Genomic DNA, 14,220 nt, shown 5'->3' with positions numbered 1-14,220 from the left:
CAAAGAACACTGTTAGCCTTAACACGAGAGGTGGCCTCTCGCGTTTGAACTTCGACGTGAGAATCAGTAAAGAGATCTCTAAGAGTTAAGCATAAGTGAGAGAGAGAGAGAGAGAGAGAGAGAGAGAGAGAGAGAGTGTGTGTGTGTGTGTGAAGTGGTCATACCAGTGGAGTTGGAGGAGACTCCCTTTTATAGGCAGAGGTCTCTGTCCTGGGAAGCCTCCTTTACAATTCATATCTTCTATCTGTGGTAAACCTTATCCTCAGGTGATGTTGGTTGCACAAGTGGCTTTGCCTCTTTGGTAAATCTCGGATTGTGTGTCTCAATGTTACTTTATTCACTTTTAGGCAAAGTCTCACCACTTTGACCTCTCAGGTTCGAGACCAGATGTGTGTACAGTAACATGAGCTTCCAACTGCCAGTCATCAGTGTGACTGCTTCCGGCTTCCAGCTTCTAGTCACGGGTGTAATTTTTAGCTTATTGCTTCCGGATTTTGCTGAGTGGCTTTCGAGCACCCACGTCATCAGCCCCCAGTCATAAGTGTCTATGTTGAAAATATAAGTACTTATGACTCAGTAAGTTGTTAATTATCGGGACTTAGCTGGGTTGGAGTATGTGTCTTAGCCTTAGGTATATTGAAACATTGGCGTGTGGCTCATACGAGGGAGCTATGAGTCCTTTTTTATTAGCTTCTTGCTGTGACGTATTTTATGTTATTAGCTTTCTGTGTTTTGTGGGGAGCTGTTAAGTAATATATGGAGAAGCTAGAAGCTATGCGCTCATGGCTAGGAGCTTGTAGTTAAAAGCTAGTACCTATGAGCAGCGTAGGTACGTTAAACGTTTCTTATTTCCTTTCTCTCCCTTTCGTTTGCCTTAATCTACTTGGCCACTTGCATATGCAAGTTGTACTAGATAGCGAGGATTTGATTGATGGGATAATGCCGCAGAATACCTTAGCCCTCCTGTTAGCAGCAATTGATCCTAACATTTCACCTATCCCAAGTTTGTAGGCATTTGAATTTTGAATTTATGAATTTTGAGCAGGTTTGTATGTAAGTGCCTCCATTTCTTCATCTCCTTTCTTTTGTGCTTTCTTTCAAAAATACCTTGGGTATTTCGGTATTTCTTCTTTTTCCGGCGATATGAAATCATTCCCTATAAATCAGTAAGTGTTTCTTTTCATTCTCTTTGTTTGCAATGGCGTCTAGTCCTAAAAATGATATCAACATTCAGTTTTCAAAAATCAAAACTCACCCAAATTGACGTTGATCAGTTTTGTTCCCACTATGGTATTAATCCCTTTTTGCGGGTTGTTGCCCCTGGGTTTTTGATCGCGAACAAGTGTCCTGAGGGTCATGTCGTGTTTTATACTCGTATTCTTGAACAACCAAACCTTCGTTAACCCTTCTACAAAATTTTCCTAGAGGTCTTAAAGTATTATCGGTTGTCTCTCGGCAATTAGCCCTTGTCGGAGTCACTCGAATTATGCATTTCGAGATACTTTGTCGTGCTCTCAGTTATGAGCCCTCTTTGATTATGTTCCGTCGTTTTTTCCGTCTGGCTCGCAATGGGGACTGGTTCACCATCGAGAAGACACAGTGTGAAACTGCTTTGAAAACTAGCAATAGATGGTTGATTGATACTGGCATAAGGAACTTTGTTACTTATCTCCTTCATAGTCAGAAATTTAATGCTCCTCTTGTAGAGATCTATTCTAAGGCCATGGCTCATGGTAGACACACATGATTGATTGCAGGTTTTAATGATGCTGCTAGAGGTGAAGGTATAGAGAATCTTCCTGCCTTTAAATCAGATTCCCTGCTAGAGTTTGTAAGTGCTGTGAAATAGAAGGAGATGTTATCTTATCCTTATGTCGATGCCCTGTCCCAAATGGTGGATCAACCTATCTCTGAGCTTGAAGCTGTTGAGCCCGAAGGTCTGAACAAGAATTTATGCGAGCAGGTATTTGCTATTGCTTCTACTAAGAGAGTTTTGTTCGAGACCACTGATGAGGAAGGTAATGATGCTGGACCTTTGTCGAAAAAGCTAAGTATAAGCGAGGAGCCAGAGAAAGTTTCTTCAATGTCTATCCTTTTGATGTTGCTCCGCTATCTTTTGCAAGAGCTCAAATTTATGTTTATTAAATTACTAAAAATAATATTAATAATAGTTTTTTATGAGTGATTCTATTTTTTTTTTTTTTTTTTTTTGTAAAAATTTGTGGTTGGATGTCAAATGACAAAAAGTTAGATGGCATTAAAATAATCCAAGTTTTATTTATGTTCTCTTTAATTGAATTGCAATTTATCAATTATATAAAAAACTAAATGGCCAATTGAGAAAAACTGTTTTAAAAATTAACTTAACATAATTTATAACCGTTATATATATATATATATATATATATATATATATATAAGTTCATTTTTAAGATATATTTTTACGACTGTATATGTTGACAAATTACAATGTATTTTATTCAAACCGTGTTTTTTCAACTTGTGCAATACAAAATCTTTTTTTTCTAAGATATAACTATTTTATTACTAAGTTTGATATTACATTTATTCAAACTGTGTAATACACAGTATGCATTTTTATGTAGTTTGCCATCGTAGCATATTTATAAAGTTGTATGATAGATAGTGTATCGAATTATTCGGTGTACTTGCTTTTCTTCAAAAATCCATGAATACATTATTATTATTATTATTATTATTATTATTATTATTATTATTATTATTATTATTATTATTATTATTATTATTATTATTATACAATGTAATGTCAGTCATTTTGCTAAGTTTGTTTTTTTGAAAGGCTATAAGTATCTAATCTAATTTATAATAAAAGACTTCAAATAATGCCACATGTCATTCTCTCCTTCAATCTCATAAATTTTATTTATATTTGTTTAATAAATTTCTTTTAATATTAATATTAATTACAATAATAACCAATATATAGATATCACTTATTTTTATCCTTATCTTTATCTAAAATTAATAAATAACTTCAATTTTGCAATTTAGACCCTTTGTTTTTTTACTTTTAACTCAGAGCTTTTCATTTTTTGCGATTTACTCACAACTCTTTTTTACTTTCAATTTTAGTCCACCATACTTTTCATCTTTCCCAAGTTTTTCGTTTCGTTCTAAATTTTGTGAGTTAACGCACCGCAACGTGCGTGTGGGGTTCAACATTTTTCGTATATTTTTTTCCCTTTTGACTGGCTCGTCGCGTCACATCTATTTTTCTGCGTTTGACAAGTTCGTCCAACACGCGGGTCCTCGACGGACTTAGTTATTTTTTTTCTATATTTTACGTTTCGGTTTAATTTCTCAGCAACGAGCGTGCGTGATTCAAAGATTTTACGTCTGCTTTTCGCTCGGCGTTATTTTTTCCTGTTTTTATTTATTTTGTTTTACGAGCTTTTCCGTGTTTGTGGTCGCTGACAATGGTATAGTATTGCTACTACTTGACACAGTTTTATGACAACCGCTGCAACGCAAGGGCTTAATACTAGTAGTTTATATAATGTCAACCTTAAGATAAACTAATTTACTAATTACTCGTGGCTAGAAGGTTTGACATTGGGCTTAATATAAGTAATGCTTTCATTCTCAAACAACATTAGTATCTTATCTTAATATTTTGTTTTCAAAATGCATAGTTTATCGAATATTTTTTATTAGCAATTACCTTACACACTTGACACTACATATATGAGACAAAATGGGAGAAACCTGGATATGTTATATCTTAATATAAAGATGTTTATTATGGGACTTCAGCTCTCGACTCTTTGAAGGGAAACATTACCGCTAGGCTAATGACCCTTTGGTAAATTAATTATTAGAGAACTAATCGATATGTTATATACTAAATATTTTAGTGAACTAAGTGCATGCACAAGGCTTAAGTTTGGTCTGTTGGCAACATGGTTAGTCTAAATTTACAGACCGAACCTCAACCCTCAGGATCAAGTGACGTGGACCTCAGGTCCCTGTGAGAAGTCCGCATTATCGGACCGACTTCTGACTATTTCAATGTTGAATTGAATCGAAAGATAATGATGTGGAATGTGAGGTAGATGTTTGTGGAGGTTTGGTCTTGTGGGAAAAAAAGGGGATTTATGGCCAATTGGATTTTAACACCTCTAACTTTGAAGAATTGGCCGATAACACCCGCAACTAACACTTTGATCTGTGACACCCCAAACTTTTAATTTTCTTTGTCGTTTCACCACTCAGTTAAGAAATCACTAACTGAGTTACCCTTCCATCCTACATGGCATCACTAATCCTACGTGGACTTTATGACGTGGCCTATAACATGCAATAAGAAGCAAAATGTGAGGGACCTGGCATTGTTCATCGGTTCATTTTGGAGGGAACGATCAAGAGGGCGACAGTGACCTAGCTTCTCAACAATCAACAAACCATCAAGGTTAAACAACGATCAAGGTAAGATTTCACAAGAACTAGTAGATTATGCAATGGGGGAAACGATTGATGTTATGATTTGGTATGGTGGTTACATTGAGTTAGGTTTTGGTGTACCACATTATGTTGGGGGTGAATCTAGGTTAATTAAAGTTGATGTAGACCACATTTCATACTTTGAGCTAGCAGATTATGCATTGGAAACGAAATGCTATAAATCAAGGAACTTTCATATGTATGGGTTGGATGCGGATGATGGTGAAATTAAGCATTTTCGTGATGATAGAGATGTGTTGGAGTTGGTTAAGAAGGTTTTTAATTGGAGTGAAACATTTATGGAAGTATTTGTTCAAGAATGTCCATTGAGTGCACCTGAAGCCCACTCCAGTTCTACTCCAAAACCTGATACCCAGCCCAAGCCTCTTACCCAGCCCAAGCCTGTTACCTAGCCCAACCCTGTTACCCAGCCCAGTAACCCTGTTACCCAGCCCAGTAAACCTGAAGCCCAATCTTCTAGGGTTTCCCCTGGATGCAGCTCTAACTCAATAGGTAAGCAAGCAGACAAGGACAGTGAAGATGCTGAGTTCATCGTGCAAGATGAAGAGTCAAATTCTGATGATGAAGATTATGATGAACTAGTTGAGACCAGTGATGAAGAGGAAGCTGCAGATGATGTAAACCAAAATACATTTGGATTAGACTCAGACAAGGAGGATGATGAGTGGATACAGTCACAACATGCAGTTAGAGAGGCAACCAAAATACATTTGGAAGCCAAAAAGAAATTTCTTGATGAGGTAGTACATGATAGACAAACAGAGGGTAATTTGCATGAAACTGAGGGTAATTTGCATGAAACTGAACACACAAGGGTAGATGGAAACAGTAGTTACGAGGAATCTGACGGGGACATTTTAACACCTGGTGATAGTGAGGATGATGATATCAGGGGCAAGAAGTACAAGGAATCAGTCCCATCTGTAGGTGCACATACAAATTGGAAGAAATTTATTTGGAAGGTGGGAATAAGGTTTGCATCAAGGGACGCCTTTAAAGAGGCAGTGAGGCAGTACTCAGTAGCTAATGGTAGGAACTTGTACCTTGCAAAGAGTGAAAAGACTGCATGTGGCCGTATTGTTGTCAATTGTGTTAAAGGGTGTTCATTCTTTATACATTGTTCACTTCATAAAGGGAAAGAGTGTTACTTGGTAAAGAGAGTGAAGCATACACATACCTGCCAAAGAAACATGGTCAAGAATAGACAGCTAACTGCAATGTTCATAGTTAATGAGTTCCTGCAAGTGTTTAAATCCAAGCCCAACTGGTCGGCTAAGGAAATCATATTGGCTGTGAAACATAAGTATAAAGTAATAATCACAAAGTGGCTGGCCTACAAGGCTAAAACATGTGCCCATAAGAAACGTCATGGATCAATGAGGGATCATTATAGCAAAATTGGTGCATACTTGGAGATTTTGAAAAAAGTAAACCCAACATCAACATTTGTGCTTGTTACTGCACCACCAGGTTTCATTAACTTAGATCCCACAGCCACATGTGAAACTTTTTTCAGACTGTTTGTGTGTTTTGATGGTGTGAAAAGAGGATTTCTAGCTGGATGTAGGAAGGTCTTGTGTCTAGATGGTTATTTTCTAAAGACCTTCCTAGGAGGGATGTTGTTAACTGCAGTTGGCAGAGATGCTAATGATCAGATGTATCCATTGGCATGGGCAGTTGTGGATGGTGAAAATAACGATAGCTGGGAATGGTTTATGGAAGAGCTCAGGAAGTGTTTGGGTGTAAATGATGGTGGTGAGGCATGGACATTCATCTCAGATCAACAAAAGGTAGTAGCCATTGTCAAAGCAGGATCCCAAAGCATTTAACAGGTGCTACTTGAAAACTCACACTAAATGTGATGTCATAGTAAACAACATGGCAGAAACATTTAATGGTTATATCATAACTGCAAGGTCAAAGCATATTATATACATGCTAGAGGACATTAGGGTTCAAATCATGAGTAGGTTAGTCATCAAAAGAACTGAAATGGAAGCCAAAGATGTGGTCATTTGCCCCAATATCCAGGAGAAACTTGATTTCTCAAAAGATGCAGCCTTTAGGTGTGAGGTATACCCCTCATCTTATCAGGTTTTCCAAGTTAGAGATGTTGATGATGTTACAGTTGACTTGGAAAAAAAGACCTGTACATGTAGAAAGTGGCAATTAAGGGGGTATCCTTGTAAGCATGTGTGTGCTGTGGCTGGATTTTTGCATAAGAATGCTGAGGATTATGTTGACCCATGTTACCACAAAGAAACATACATGAGAACTTATGAGTACTCAATCCCACCATTGCCTAGTGAAAAGTTTTGGCCGAAGGTTGATTATCCAATGGATCCACCTCCAATCAAAAAGGCACCTGGTAGGCCTAAGAAAAACAGAAAGAGGGACCCTCATGAGGATCCCAAGAAACCAGGCAAACTGACTAAGCATGGGGTTGTAATGACTTGTGGGATTTGTGGAGAAAGAGGTCACAACAAGAGAAAATGCACAGTTAAAGGTGAACTCAATATATTCAGTTGGTTTATTGTTTATATCATTGTTTCCTAAATTTGTTTAATGTTAACAGATTCTCAAAATGCGGCAGAAATCGGAAGGAAAAAAACAAGTAAAAGGGGAAGGCCAACTAAAAGAGGAAGGCCAAGTAAAAGGGGAAGACCAACGGAGAATGCTGCAGTTAGTTAATATGTTATGAATGGTTAATGGTTAATCTTTTGTTGGTTTTGTAATGACTATGTAAACTTATGACTATGTAAACTTATGACTGATGTGCTGAATGTTTTGAATGGTTAATGGTATAATGGTCATTCTGTAGTTAACTTATGTCTGCAGTTAACTTATGTCTTGCATATATGATCACAGGGGTATAATGGTCATTCTGCAGTTAACTTATGTCTGCAGTTAACTTAAAGTCATGCATATATGATCACAGGGGTATAATGGTCATTCTGCAGTTAACTTATGCCTGCTATGGCCTTAAAGTCATGCATATATGATCACAGGGGTATAATGGTCATTCTGCAGTTAACTTATGTCTGCTGTGGCCTTAAAGTCATGCATATATGATCACAGGGGTATAATGGTCATTCTGCAGTTAACTTATGTCTGCACACTTGTTTTGGTCTGCATATATGGTCACATGGGTATAATGTTCATTCTGCACATATATGGTGACAGGGGTATATGGTCATTATGCATACTATGCGCACTTGTTTTGGTTTGCATGTGCTGTATATGGTCTGCACACTTGTATATGGTCACAGGGGAATATGGTCATTCTGCATATATATGGTCAAATGGTCTGCATGTGCTGTATTGTTTTGGTCTGCACATGTGGTTTCAAATGGTAAAAATGGTCTGCACACTTATTGTTTAGGTCTGCACATGTTGTTTTGGTTTGCATGTGTTGTATATGGTCTGCACACTCATTGTTTAGGTCTGCACATGTGGTTTCAAATGGTCAAATGGTATGCACACTTATTGTTTAGGTCTGCACATGTGGTTTCAAATGGTCAAATGCCAAGTTCTTTATTGTTTAGGTCTGCACATGTGAGATCAAATGGTCAAATGGTATGCACAAAGTCAAAGTCTCTTTTGGTCTGCAATAACAAACAACTTAAAGAAATTACAATAAAAAACAAGTCAAAGCCCAACTTCACTACATTCATTCATGTCAAAGAACTTACAATAAAAAATTAAATTTACATTCATTCATGTCAAAGAACTTACAATAAAAAACAAGTTAAATTCGATACACTATGTAAAACAACATGGCAATGATAACAAACAAGCTAAACAAAAACTGCTGCTTCAACATGAATTCTTTCGCACAAATTTGTCGTTTCAACATATTGTTCTCTTGAGATAGCAAGTTGTTCCGCAATTTCAAATTATATTCATTCCCGGTCATAGCATCACTTCTTGTAACTGCACTTGAGCTGCAAGTTGAATGAACTTCGAATAATTTGTCGAAATCTCTTTTCCACATAAAGAACTTGCAGTCGTCTCGCTACAAACCAACATCATGTCGTCAGTTCAAAAACAAGTTAAATTCAATACATGGGGATACACAAGACTTACCGGCCATTGTGAGCAACCGTAAAATTCAGCACCACATCGAACACTTCTCCTTCCTGCTACGCGAATAACAGCTCTGATATCGTGATGACAATACAAATTCCCATCCATGTCCACCTTGAATATTTTAGGGATTCGGTTGGTATTACATGAAGAGTTGGAAGAATTAGACATGTCGATCAGCAAATAACTTGAAGGTTTGCTATGATCTCGTGATGAGCAAATTAGGGTTTGGATTTGGGTCGATGCGTATGGCTTTAATTTAGGGTTTCCTTGTTTGTGCAGTGTTAAAAACGAAGAAGATGATGCCTTTTATACCATTAATGTGCCACATCTGCAATTATAGGCCACGTCATAAAGTCCACGTAGGATTAATGAAGCCATGTAGGATGGAAGGGTAACTCAGTTAGTGATTTCTTAACTGAGTGGTGAAACGACAAAGAAAATTAAAAGTTTGGGGTGTCACAGATCAAAGTGTTAGTTGCGGGTGTTATCGGCCAATTCTTCAAAGTTAAAGGTGTTAAAATCCAATTGGCCTTTAATTTTTAGGGAAGTTTGAAATTTGATGTGGCATGTTGGGGTGGAGTTTGTAGCAACTAGTTGAATTCCCCCGCACGATGGGGTAGGAATTTAGTTTCAGTCAGTATATGTTTGGTTTATTCCGCCATAGACACTTGATACGTGGGTGAAAAGCGGTGTTTAATCGTATTTAAGTTTATGTTTTTACATGACTTTTGATTTCGAATGTGTTTTGCAGGTCTAATAGAGTTTAAGGAGCTATTCGGAGCTTTACAGAGCATCGGGGAGCGAACGGGATCAACATGGAACACGAAACAAAAAAAAAATCAGAAAAATAGGTTTTAGAGAGATAGTCGCTGACGCCCTAGTAGCCCGTCGGCGACACCCTCCAGGAAGCTTCGTCGGGAGAAAATGCTCGTAGACAGCTGTTTAGTGCGTTGGGACCATTTGAATAACCACAGGCCGCCGCTGACGCCCTCCACTGATGCAAAGCGCTGAAACTTGAATTTTTTATGTTTGGGGACGGGTTATATCACTAGTTTTTAGGCATTTGCAAGGAGTTACGCAATTTTTTGAGTTTGAGACCTCTCATGGAGCCAAGAACACCCCTACCCTCAATTCCAATCCATCCGAATCATCTACCATCATCGGAATTGATCATCCATCATCACAATCCTAAACCTAATCAGTATCATCCTCACCTCACCATCATCCATCCAATTCCATCATCCACCACAAACCCTAACCATCATCACCTTCAAGGCTTCAAGATGTTCGTGATCAAGCTTCAGTCATCATCTGGTGATAGAGTTCTATCATCCATGAGCGGCTAATCCTCTCGAGTTTCACCCCGGTGTAGGTTTTGTAAGATACTAGGGTTAAACATTGTTTTGAGATTTTATTTGTGACAAATTGTATTTTGATTTTGAAGCTTTTGATAATTGTCGTGTTTTTTAATTGAATTTGTGAATTGTCGAATGATGATAAAATTTGACTTTGCGAAATGAAGTTGTGCACTTATGCCTTATCAATTGGTAGGATTTACATGTTTTGGTAATGAAGTGCATTGCGGTCCGTCGTCTACAACGTTGATAGTTCTAAGCCACGCGACACCAAATCCATTAATCATATATTCAACTGAATTATATCTAAACCGTGTAGAAACCCTAGGTCTTCAATTCTCGAACCGGGTGTGAACCTTGATCTAAGTTATTATTCAAAACCATTAATCAAGTTTTCGTGTAATCGTAAGTTTTCAAGTTTTAGTAGTTAAGTAACTTAACATCAAATTTGTCAGTATATTCCGACACTCCTTTTTCAACAAACAAACAATTAAATCAATTTAGCAAGCTTCATAATTGTGACAACCTTTAAAATCAATCACGTCTATCGTAAACAACAAACTCTTCGTGGTTCGACCCCTTACTACCACTAACACATTGTTAAAGGTAATTTGGGAACTATAAATATTATCTTTAAAATCAATCACGTCCATCGCAAACCACAAACTCTTTGTGGTTCGATCCCTCTCGTTGTAATTCCCTCCATCGTCCGAGTATTCCGAATGAACACTCACATGTTCCGGTGATTGATAACCGTGAACGCTATATGGTTCATCGTCGGGAATATTGTTTCTCAAATCGTCGAGATTGAGAAACCGAGCTTCGTTCGTGGGAATGCCATGATTTAGGTTAACCCCAAGGTTGAGGTTAACATTTTGGTTGTTGAGATTGGGTGGCAACAGGTTTTGGCGGTTTTGGTTTTGAGGTGGAGGTGTGGGTGTGCGTTGATTGTTGTTTGGGTTTGGGGTACGGGTTTTGGAATGGTGGTGTTGGTGGTCTTGAGTTGTTACCACTCCCCGGTCGATTGTTTTGAACATTTTGGTTCGGGCGAGGGTAATCTTGGTATTGAAATTGGTGTTGGTTTTGGTTGTTGGGTTGGTTGGAGTTTTGGGGATCCATTTGAATGGACCCAAAAGATGGTGTAGGTGTTGAGTTGGTGTTGGGTTGATTAGAGACAAGCATTGCCTCTAACCGGTTGGCTAGGTTTCTTCGCACTAAACGCTCAACCTCCAGCTTGAAAACTAACGGGGAGGTCCTATCGGAGTTCCTCGTATGCATGCACTACCGGTAACCTGCACAAGTAACACGCCCGCGTAACAAGGAAATAGAGAAAGTAGCAAAAAGAAACAAACACCTTAAATAGATAATCACACCAATCAAACAATGTCCTAACACAAAGCGCACCAACTCCCCGGCAATGACGCCAAAATTTGATCGGAGTGTCGCGCCCCGGTCAAAGATAACATTTATAATGCCCAAATTACGCTTAACAATGTGTTAGTGGTAGTAAGGGGTCGAACCACGAAGAGTTTGTAGTTTGCATATGGACATGATTGATTATTAATGTTGTTACACTTTTTGTGAAGCTTGCTACGAAAATGGTTAATTTGTTTGTTTGCTTGAAAAGAGATGTCGGTTGAATCGGCAAGTTTATTACTAAATTACTTGACTAAGAAAACTTGAACACTTCCAGTTGCACGAAAACTTGATTGTAACAATAATTAGAAAATTAGGCTCACACCCAGTTCAACAAATGCAAAGCCTAGGGTTGCTACACATTTTTAGATTGATTTAGTTGAATTTGTCATTAACAGTTTTGATATCACGAGGCTTAGGTGCGAATTGCTAACAATGCATATAACAAAGCACAATGCAATTCGTTATGTCAGAGAAGTAAATCCTTTTGAAATATAAGCCATAAATACACAAACTTATTTTGCAAAGTCAAATTTTATCATCATTCGACAATTCACAAATCTAGTTCAAACCAACTTGTCATTCGACAATTATCAAGCAATTTAAATACAACTCAACTTGTCACAAACCAACTAATAAACATAAAGCAAACCTTAAAACCTTACAAAAGTCAACACCAGGGTGAAACCCGGGAGGATTAGCCGCTCGTGACGAACGAAGCACGGTCAACCATTGATGAGAGCTTGAACATGGTTATCTTGAACCCTTGATGGTGATGATGATGATGGTTAGGATTTGTAGTGGATTGTGGAGGTGGATGAATGATAGATTGGATGATGATGATGATGATGATTGTGGTAGATTAGGGTTAGGATTAAAGGTTGTGGACCAGATGATCGGATGGAATGGTATGGATTGGGGATGGTAAGGATGATGGTTCTTGGCTCCAAGATGTGTATTCAAACTCTAGAACTCGTAACCCCCTTGAAAACCCCAAAGAGTGGGTTATAACTTGTTCAAAACACTCAACAAACGAAATTCAGCGATAGCACATTATGGAGGGCGTCGCCGACGCCCCTCGGAATTCATGTTTTTTTGCTGACGCCTTATTTAGCTGTCTACGCGAGTTTCTAGCCGACGCGAATAACCAAGGGGAGTCGCCGACGGCCCATATAGGCGTCGGCGACGCTATGTCCAACTCTTGGTTTTTGTTTTTTTCATTCACATTCCCGGTTGATCCCGTTCGCTCTTTGATGCTCTGTAAAGCTCCCAAATAGCTCCTTAAACTCCGTTAGACCTGCAAAACACAATTCTAATCAAAAGTTGGCCATTCGGAATCGAAAGTCATGTAAAAACATAAACATAAATACGATTAAACACCGGGTTTCGCCCACGTATCAACACTCGGTATAGCAACCATAAGAAGAAAACCCATAAAAAGTAAACAATAGAGTCGTGATATAGAACAAATATCAAAACGTGGATAAAAATAAGCACGTCGTAACCATTTTGACAAAAAAATTTGAGTGGGATAGTTGATGAACTAAATTAAAATTGAGGAGGGCGCAATATATTAGTTATAGAAAAATTTTTAAAAATATAATTTTATGATCAAAGCTAAAGGGGCTATATAGTAATTACTCAAAAAATTTTAGAATTAAAGATTTTGTGATCAAACTTCAAACTAAAAAAAAGTTAACTAATTTTCGTCATTATGGTTTGGTGGAAAATGCCACTTCATTCCATAAAAAAAATTTGCGCGAGTTCCGTCCTCAACATTTTTGAAATGTGCCACTTCAGTCCAAAAAGATAACACCCGTTAAAAAACTCTGTTAAAACGAAGGGCATTCTTATTTTTAACTAATAAGGACTGATTATGTAAATCTGTTAATATAAAGGACCATTTAAGTAAATACTATCTCTCCTACACTCCCCATCACCAACCACTTGCACCACCAGTCCCCACTACCGCCACCACAGCCACTGCCACTGCCACTGCCACCACCAACCACAACTACCACCTCCACCACAGCTCCGGCCACTTTGCTCAATGCTGCTCAAACTTCCCAAAATATAAAAAATAAGATAAATTTTGATTGAATTTAATTGTGTATTAGAGCATTTGAAGAGTCTTTTCTATTGCAAGACTAATTGTCCTAATTCACGAAACTGAATTGTTAGAGAACAAACAATGGAACCAAAATACAATCGCATCCACATTAAACTTCAAATAGACAATATAAACACTAATTATCTAAAGCAGTAGTGCACTTACAATTTTGGTCCACGTCAAGAATCAGCGGGTGTTAGCGATTGTATTGACCGGAGGCGAGACAGGTTTGATCGGATGTTGCGTGCACTGAAATAAACATTCATATCTGCATAAATTTAAGCTTTAGTAAAACTTCAATTAAATATTTAAGTGAAATCTTAATGACATTCATTTTAAGGTAGAGATGAAATGATGGGTGGCACGGTGATGACAATGGTGGCCGGATCTGGTGGTGATGACGACGATGGTGGTGGTTTGCGGAGCTGTTGGTTGCAATGGTGGAGATTGAGGGTGGCACGGTGTGAACGGTGGTGACCGGTGGTGAACGGTGGGGATTCTATGGTGGAGGTGAATGGTGGTGACCGGAGCTGTAGTAGAGGTGGTAGCTGTGGATGGTGGTGGCAGTGGCTGTGGTGGCGGTGGTAGGGACCAGTGGTGCAGGTGGTTGGTGGTGGAGAATGTTGAGATAGAAGAGAGTATTTACTTAAATGGTCCTTTATATTAACAAATTTACATAATCAGTCTTTATTAGTTTAAAATAAGAATGCCCTTAGTTTTAAAAGATTTTTTTAACAAGCGTTATCC

The sequence above is a fragment of the Helianthus annuus genome, chromosome 6 (genome assembly GCF_002127325.2).
Source record: "Helianthus annuus cultivar XRQ/B chromosome 6, HanXRQr2.0-SUNRISE, whole genome shotgun sequence".
In the NCBI taxonomy this organism is placed as follows: domain Eukaryota; kingdom Viridiplantae; phylum Streptophyta; class Magnoliopsida; order Asterales; family Asteraceae; genus Helianthus; species Helianthus annuus.
This window is presented reverse-complemented; position numbering follows the sequence as displayed.